Here is an 8,516-nt window from a genome sequence, read left to right on the forward strand (position 1 = left end):
TAGCCAGGAAACAGAGGCAGCTGCAGCGTCTCTACACGATGCTGCACAGTGGCTTCGATGTGCTCGAGGATATCGCCCTTTTAAAAAAGGACATCCGGAGCATAGCCGAAGAAAGTAGTCGAGGAGTGCTGTTAAGAAGCAGAGTGCAGTTCTTGGAAGAAAATGAGAAGTGTACTCGCTTCTTTTTCAGGAAAGTGGTAGGCTCCAAGACTGTCATGGAAAGTGTAGTTGATGAGGAGGGACGAGAGAGAACAGAGCCGAGTGCTATCCTCTCCTGCACCGAGGCCTTCTACTCAAGACTGTACAGCTCTACAGAGGTAAAGGATGAAGATATTCATTTTTTTACCTCAAAGCTAGAAAACATTTTGAGTGAAGAAGATAGGGAAGTACTTGAGAGGGATTTGACAGTAGAAGAGCTGAGACAGGCTATGGAGAGCTTACAGAAGGGGAAAACTCCGGGTGCTGACGGGCTCCCTAAAGAATTTTATTGCACCTTTTGGGATCTGCTTCAGGATCCGCTACTGCTCCTATTCGAGGAAAGCTACAAGACAGAATTGCTGCCTGACTCCTTAAGAGAAGGCACTATCTCTCTCTTGTTTAAGAAAGGAGCAAAAATGACATAAAGAACTGGAGACCCCTCAGCCTGTTAGGCGTGGACACTAAGATCCTGTCCAAAGCCCTTTTCCTGCGCCTACAAAATGTAGTGGCCTCACTGGTAGGGAAAGAACAGACTTGTGGGATAGCAGGACGCCTGATGAGCGACAACCTGGCCTTGTTGAGGGATGTCTGTCTGTACTCTGAGGATCGCTCCCTCCCTCTGTGCATTTTAGGTGTAGACCTAGAAAAGGCCTTTGACCGCCTAAACCGGCAGTACTTAACATCGGTACTTGAGCACATGAAGTTTGGCCCCATCATGAGAAAGTGGATTAACCTGCTGTACACAGGTAGCAACAGCAGAGTCATGGTTAATGGCAATAGATCACGCACCTTTGAAGTCTGTTCAGGGGTGAGGCAGGGCTGCCCATTATCCCCCTTGTTATTCGTTTTGGCTATGGAGCCCTTAGCCTGTGCCTTGCGCCAGGATCAGGCCATTAATGGGATACCAGTGCCTGGAAGTGGGGGAGGAGAGGTAAAGACGTCTCTATACATGGATGACGTCACCCTGCTCCTCTCTGACAATGCCTCAATTAGCAGAGCTCTGCAGTGCTGTGATCGGTTCTCTTTGGCTTCCTCCGCAAAAATTAACACATCTAAGAGTGAGATTTTTTATCAGAACTGGAGGGAGCCAAAAGAAGGACATGATCTCAGGCTGCAAGAGAAGAGAATTAAGGTCCTGGGGGTGTATTTTGGAGAAGAGATGGGAACAGTAAATTGGCAGAACAAATTGCCGATCTTAAACAAAAAACTGATGCAATGGAAGGACCGAGACCTCACCATGACAGGGAAGGTGCTGGTCATCAAAGCCGAGCTCTTGCCTGTCTTGAATTTTCTGGCTTCTACCTTCCCAATCCCACACCGTGTTGCGGCGGTGCTGAGGAGATTGATGTTTCAATTTCTATGGGGTGGGAAGCAGGAAAGACTCAGAAGGGAAATAATGTACAGGCCGCTACCCTCAGGGGGGAAGTCTGTCCCAGATATTGCTACGAAGCTGCTGTGCATTTTCCTGGCCTCTGTGCTGAGAGGCTTTGCAACAGCACCTGCAGCGCGTACCTGGACTTATTTTTCCAGGCTCTGGGTAGGTAGGGAGGTGTTCAGAGTGTGGGGTGTCAGACCCAAGCTGGACGTCCCACTCTCTGACACATGCCCTGCAATTTATGGGACAGTTAAAAGTTTTCTAAGATCTCACCCAATTGGCCATATTCCCCTCCGAGATGTCAGCGTCCAAAAACTGGAAGATTTCGTAGCACCCCAGAACAATAGGCAGACCCCTGTGGGCATTTTAACATCAGCCCAAACAAGGAAGGTGTGGAAACACACATCCTCTAAATTTCTGTGCAACATTCACAGAGATTTAGCCTGGAGTGTCGTCCACCAGTGCTTACCGGTACGAACTTTCTTGTACCGTAGGGGCCTCACCCCCAGCCCTCGCTGCGTTAGGGTGGGCTGCGGCGAGGAGGAGACTGTGACCCATCTCCTGTGGTCCTGCTTTTTTGCTAAGGCCTTCTGGGCCCAGTTTGAAGATTGGTTGCAGGCTCTCTCGCCCCAATTTACCCTGACCGCTGCTTTCGTTAGATACGGCATCTCTCCTGTCAAGCTTCCTCCTGACGTGTTTGACAGGATCTGGGCCGTGGTGAACAGTGGGAAAGACGCCCTGTGGAGAGTGAGGAACATGGGGCTGTTCAAAGGCATCGAGGTCCCAGTCAAGGCAGCAGGTAGCCTGGCCCTGTTCATCACCCGAGAGAACTATTACCTCAGAGATCTGTGGAGAGAAGGGAGGGAGGAAGCAGAAAATCTGTGGGAAATAGAGAGCATAGGTCAACATCTCAAGAAACTGTGAAAAACATTATCATGTTTAAATAAAGAATGTGATTTGCACCAGAAAAAAAGAAAATTGTTGCTATGTAACTGTTACCGTGTCAAAATGTAATGAGATGTGATCATATATACTGTTTTAAGTATGTATATTAATGTAAAGCTTTCTGATTTGTGATTTCCTGTATTTTTTTGTGAAAAGAAAATAAAGTTCTTAAAAATCGAACCACAGCACTGGAAGCTGAACACGCAGGTCCTGTCCGAGGAGAAATATCTTACTCGGATAGTTGACCTGCTGTGCGGCTTCCAGAGGAAACGGTGGAGGTTTCCTACGGCGGTCCTCTGGTGGGAGGCCTGTAAAAAGGCCATCGCCAAGGCCTCCGTGAGTTACTGTAGGCACAGGAGATCTGTGGGTAAGGCGGCGCTAGCTAATTTACAAAAAGAGCTAGAAGGCCTATATGTGGCGTTTAATGAGGGTGGTTCCTTCGACGCAGCAAAAGCCACAGAAATCCGGCACGCTTTGAGCGAGACCTGGTCCTCGCGAGCTAGAGAGTTCCTGTTCAGGCTCAAGGGTGAGCTTTTGGAAAGCCATGAGAAGTGCTCGTCCCACTTCTTCGGCGCGGTCCGCGCGCGGCAGGCAAGGACCAGCTTCGAGGCGCTACGGAAGGTGGATGGCTCAGTAACACAGGATGGGCTTGAAATGGAGGAGTGCGCCTCGGAGTTTTACAGGTCCTTGTTTGCGGAAAAACCCGTGGACGCGGGCCGTTGGGAGAAGTGGTTGACGGGCATAGACGGGCGAACTGAGGTTCCTCTGGGCTTGGACGGGGATCTAACGGCCGCGGAGGTGAAGGAAGCCATGGCCGGCCTGCGTCGGGGAACCGCCCCCGGCGTCGACGGCCTGCCCATAGATTTCTATGTTGCCTTTTGGGACACGCTTCAGCCCATGCTCATGGAGGTCTTCCGGGAAATACTGCAAGTCGGGGAGATGGGAACAACAATGAAGGTAGGAGTCTTGTCTCTTATCTTCAAAAAGGGTGATAAGGCAGATCTGGAAAACTGGAGGCCGATCCAGTTACTCTGCACCGATTATAAGATCTTGGCAAGAGTACTGGGTAGGAGGCTGAGGAAGGTGATGCCAGATCTGGTTAGTAAGCACCAGACTTGCAGTGTAGAGGGCCGGAAAATAGCTTGGAATCTCCATCTCATCAGAGACACGGTTGCCTGGGTAGAAGATCGGAACCTAGAGCTCATGCTGGTCAGTCTCGACCAGAGTAAGGCCTTTGATAGGGTTCACCATGCCTTCCTCTGGGAGGTTCTGGCGCGGCTGGGCTTGAGCCATGCCTTCATCAGGTGGATCAAGACACTTTACAATGGTGTGGTATCACGGGTGTGCATCAACGGGAGGTTGGGAGCGGGAGTGCCGGTCGGTTGTGGGGTGAGGCAGGGTTGTCCCCTGTCTCCCCTCCTTTACGTCCTGTACACCGAGCCCCTCCTCCTAGCAATTCACAAGGATCCCCTGATTGAGGGCGTGGTGGTTCCAGGCAGTGGGGGTGAGCAGGTAAAAGTCGCGGCCTATGCTGACGACATCTCACTGTTCCTTACATCCGAAAGGAGTATGTACCGGGTACTTGAGTTGATGGAGGACCTCTCAGCAGGCACCGGGTCCTGTCTAAACAGGGACAAGTGTGCCATCAAGTACTTTGGCAAGTGGAAGGACAGGAGAGACGAGGTCGCGGGCCTCCCCCTGGAGCCGGGTCCATTAAAGATCTTGGGCATCCGATTTCACTCGGGCGATTCCGCGAGATTGAATTGGGAGGACAAGCTTCGGCGGGTAAACCAGAGGTTGGGTATGTGGCAGGATAGGACACTTTCCTATACAGGGAAGGTCCTAGTAATCAAGGTGGACATCCTGCCATTGCTAGTGCATCTGGCCAGGGTGTTTCCCTTACCTGCCAGCATGAGGAGGGATCTCGTTAGAGCAGTCTTCCGGTTCATCTGGGGTGCGGGTTATGAGTACATCGCCCGAGTGCACATGTGTAGACCGGTAGAGGAAGGGGGGAGGGCCGTTCCAGATTTGCCGGCCAAACTGGATACCCTGTTTGTGTCCGGCCTGTGTATGATCCTCCATGAGGACCCTGACCACCTGTGCGTGTGCTACGTAAAGCTGTGGTTATCTGTCATGATGAGGCACCTTGTGGCTTGGTCCAATAGGACGCCTAAGGCCGAAAGGCTGCCCCCGCACTACAGGCACGCCGTAAAGTGGCTGAAAAAGTACCCTGCAGCCAGGGAGGGGCGGGCGTCCTTAGACCACAAGGCCTTATACAGGACAGTGGTCGCAAAGGCCGGCCCGGCAGTGGTCGGGGTTTCGGAAGAAGGCTGGCGGCAAATTCAGCCTGTTGGTCTTGACAACAGGTTAAAAGACCTCAATTGGCTGGCCAGATGGAATCGTATGCCGGTCCGGGAGACATTGCATAGTCACGGTCTTTCGAGACAAAATCGGTGTCCCCGCCCGGATTGCGCGGAGATCGAAACAGTCATGCATGTTTTCTGGGGGTGCACCTTTTCACAACAGGTATGGAAGAAGAGCGAATGGTTGTTGGAGAGAGTGAGTACGGATTTTAACTTGACTGCACAGATAGTATTGAAAGGGGTTCTGGGACCACGTAAATGGAACTGTGGTTTCCTTTTGTGGCTCATTATCAGTCTAGTTAAATGGTTTTTGTGGATGTCACGTAAAGAATTAGTAGAGCACGGGAAGGGGGATTCACCGGACACAATAGTTTGGAAAATTCAGCACGATATTGGGAGAAGGGTTAAGTGGGATATCTCACGGTGGGGTTTTTCTGCAGCAAAGGAACGATGGAAGGGTCTTTTTTCTTTAGGTTAATTTCTGTGTGTTGTCGGGGGTTGTAGGTAACTGTGTCTTGTATGTATTGTTTTGTATATTTTGTATTTTTGTAATAAAAAAAAAAAAAAAAAAAAAAAAAATCTGTTCTTATCAGTTTAATATCTGATACGTCCCCCATCGGGGGACCACATATTAAACGGATTTTTGGAACAGGGAGCTGGATCAGGAGCTTGCTCCGTCCTCTCCACGCATCGGCCCGGTATTGCAGCGCCTCCGGGAGCGGTGCACCACCTTCTCTCAGCGGTGAAAAGACAGACGTAGGTAGCTAGCTAGCTAGCGAGCGAGCGAGCGAGCAAGCGAAGTGGACTGGAGCTCCTTCTTCTCGGGTCTCGTCCCTCGTCCCCCATCTGTGTGTCTCTGTGTTCTGTCTCTCTCTCGCCCTCTCGGTTCCCGTGCTCCCTCTGTGCGCTTTCCCGCGTCTCGACTCTCTGGGCAAGCAGGCCGGCCCCCTTTTCGGCTCCCGTGCGTTTTCCCTCCAAAAAACTTAGGTTTTTCAGCCTTTTCCCAGGGAGGCAGGCGTGGCTTGCTTGCTTGCTTGCTTGCTTGCTTGCTTGCTTGCTTGCGTGTGTGTCCGTCCCCGTCCCTGCAGGCGGGCCCCTTTCGACAGCTGGGCGTTTTCCCTCCCAAAAACTTAGTATATCCACCTTTTCTTTCTTTTTTTTCGGCAGGCAGGCAGGCAGGCAGGCAGGCGTGTGTGTGTGCGCGCGCGTCCCCGTCCCTCCCTCCCTCCCGAGAGAGAGCTGCCCCTTGCCTCTGCCCGCAGGTGCTGGCGCTCGGCTTTGGCTTGCAGCCGGTTGGGCGCAGCTGCTGCCGGTGGGAGGGGCCTAAGCTAAGGAGGCCGGGCGGCTGGCGCCCCCTGCGGCTGCGGTCGTTGTCGGGCCGTTGACAGAAGATCAAAGAGCAGGGCCCCCGCCCGGGACTGGCAGGAAGGCAGGCGGGCAGGCAAGAGAGAGGGGGAGCAGAGTCCCGCGGCAGGCCTCTGGCTGCAGGGAGGCCGGCAGCTGCGCGGGTCCCGGGCTCCAGAGGAGTCGGCCTGCGCCACTGTGCGCCAGCGGAACGCCCGCGCGTCGGTCCGCGCCTTTGTGGGCATCGCTTCTCGGCCTTTTGGCCAAGATCAGAAGGCGCGTGGCCTGACCGCGGCTGGACGATTCAAAAGAGACGAGAAGGGCGGCAGAGGAGAGACGGAGGAATACAGACGGAAGGATCCTACGAAGGCGCAGACGACCGGGAAGAAGGCATTGGACCAACACCTGGGGGAACCGGATTCACGAGCCACCACTGGAATCGCTCTGGGTTGAGCCCAGGGGGTGAAGGTGGGGCTCCCAGATGACGGCGGCCGGTGAGTGGGATCCTTTTTTAGCGACCGTGAACCCTCTGTCCCGTGAGGGACAGATGAGGTGCACGGTGCGCTTTATCTTAAAGAAGAAAGAGGATGCGGGAGTATGGATGGTCAGGACACAGTTCGAGAGAAAGATTTTGTTCGATGTGTTGAACATTAAGAAGATCAATATTTTGGGAGTACAGGATTTTCAGGTGAAGAATATCTATGATGTCACGTTGACTACGAACTACGAATGCCGAAGGGTGTGGGATATGGCTAACGACTTGAAGGAAATTGACCCTCTTGCAAAATTTATTATTGAACCTCTGTTCGCCCGGGAGTTGAGACCAGTAACTGTGCATATGTATAACCCTCATGTGCCCGAGATTGATATAGCCATCTTCCTAAGAAGATACCTTGATATCCAAGGGGAGGGGAAGAAAATCTTGGATGAGGAAGATATATGGACTTTTAAGAGACGGTATATGGCAAGGTTTCGGCCGTGTAAGACCTCCCCTGGGGGGGTGCTACACCCTCCGGCATCCTTTTATATCGGGCCAAATAAGGGGTATTTGAGTTACGCTGGGCAGCCTAAAACCTGTAGGAAGTGTGGCCAGGAAGGACATGTGGTAGCAGACTGCACGGAACAGCTTTGCAGGCGCTGCGGTCAGGTCGGGCACTCGGCAGTGTCCTGCCGTGAGGCCAGGGTGTGCAACCTGTGCGGGGAACAAGGCCACATGTATAGGGCGTGCCCGCAGAAAATTAAGACCTTTGCGTCCGTAGTTGCAGACAAGGGAGAGGAACAAGCCGGACCATCGGTGAGAACAAGGAGGAACGATGAAGAGGGCACTCACCTGAATGAAGATCTTGCCCTCCAGGAGGTTGGCACTGATGCTCTGGCTCAGGTTTTGGACCCGGAGCCCCAGGCGTCCAGATCGGGTAGGCAGGACCTCCTCGCTGGATTACCGGAGATGGGAGCGAATGAGGAACCCGGGGAGAAGGAACCCTCAGAATCCGGCTGGATGAAACCAAAAAGGAGGGGAAAAAAGTCAAAGAAGAGGGAGAGAACCGCCTCGGACGAAGACAACACAGGGGTGGTAGAGAAGAAGTACAAAGAGATTGACATTCCGTCGGAGGAAGAGGCTGGCATGGAAGAGGAAGACTACTCTGATTCAGAGGTACAGCCTCAAAAGGAGGGAGACTATAATCCAGACGAGAGCCGGGAAATGGAGGAAGACCCCAGCATTGAGGGAGAGGTAGTGGGGAGTCCTGCGGAAGAGGAGGACAACGACTCTCCAAAAGACCCAGGCCCGGTAGAGGAAGGGGAAGAGGAGGAGAGAGAACCCCCCCAACCCACATCTGAAGCAGGGGGGTCAGTAACCACCCACGTTTCTGTCGCACGCCCCCAGGTCGTAATGCCCGGGGACGTGGCGATTGGCTCCGAACTTTGTCTACAGCCTGAGAGATCCTCCGATTCGGACTCGGACGCCTCACTGCCCCTCAGCGGTGTAACGGCTCAGGAAGAATCTCCCCCGTCCTTTTCCCCCGTTACATCTCTCAGCGACGCTATGTCGCCAAATGTAGACGGTATGGAAGATGCCCTGCATGGCCTTCTGGGTTCACTGTATTGAAGGCTACTTTCATGAGCGAGAGAGATGGGAACCTCCCCCCCTCTCGAGGCAGAGTGCATTCTCTGCTCCATTAACACCAGGGGTCTTAAAGATAAGATCAAACGTAACGGCGTCTTTGAATTCCTGGCTGAAAGGCGGTTTTCTTTTTGTTTCCTACAAGAAGTCCACCTCGGATCAGAGAGAG

The 8,516-nt window shown here is 52.9% G+C and overlaps 1 non-coding gene across 1 annotated transcript; it reads left to right on the forward strand.

The window, feature by feature from the left end:
- Nucleotides 1–5,414: 5,414 nt before the first annotated feature.
- LOC148647466 (U2 spliceosomal RNA) lies at nucleotides 5,415–5,613 on the forward strand. Its single transcript, XR_015927043.1, has one exon. It is a non-coding gene; the product is annotated as a U2 spliceosomal RNA (small nuclear RNA).
- The last annotated feature ends 2,903 nt before the right edge of the window (nucleotides 5,614–8,516 follow it).

The sequence above is a fragment of the Lepisosteus platostomus genome, chromosome 15 (assembly GCF_059453375.1).
Source record: "Lepisosteus platostomus isolate fLepPlt1 chromosome 15, fLepPlt1.hap1, whole genome shotgun sequence".
Taxonomy (NCBI): domain Eukaryota; kingdom Metazoa; phylum Chordata; class Actinopteri; order Semionotiformes; family Lepisosteidae; genus Lepisosteus; species Lepisosteus platostomus.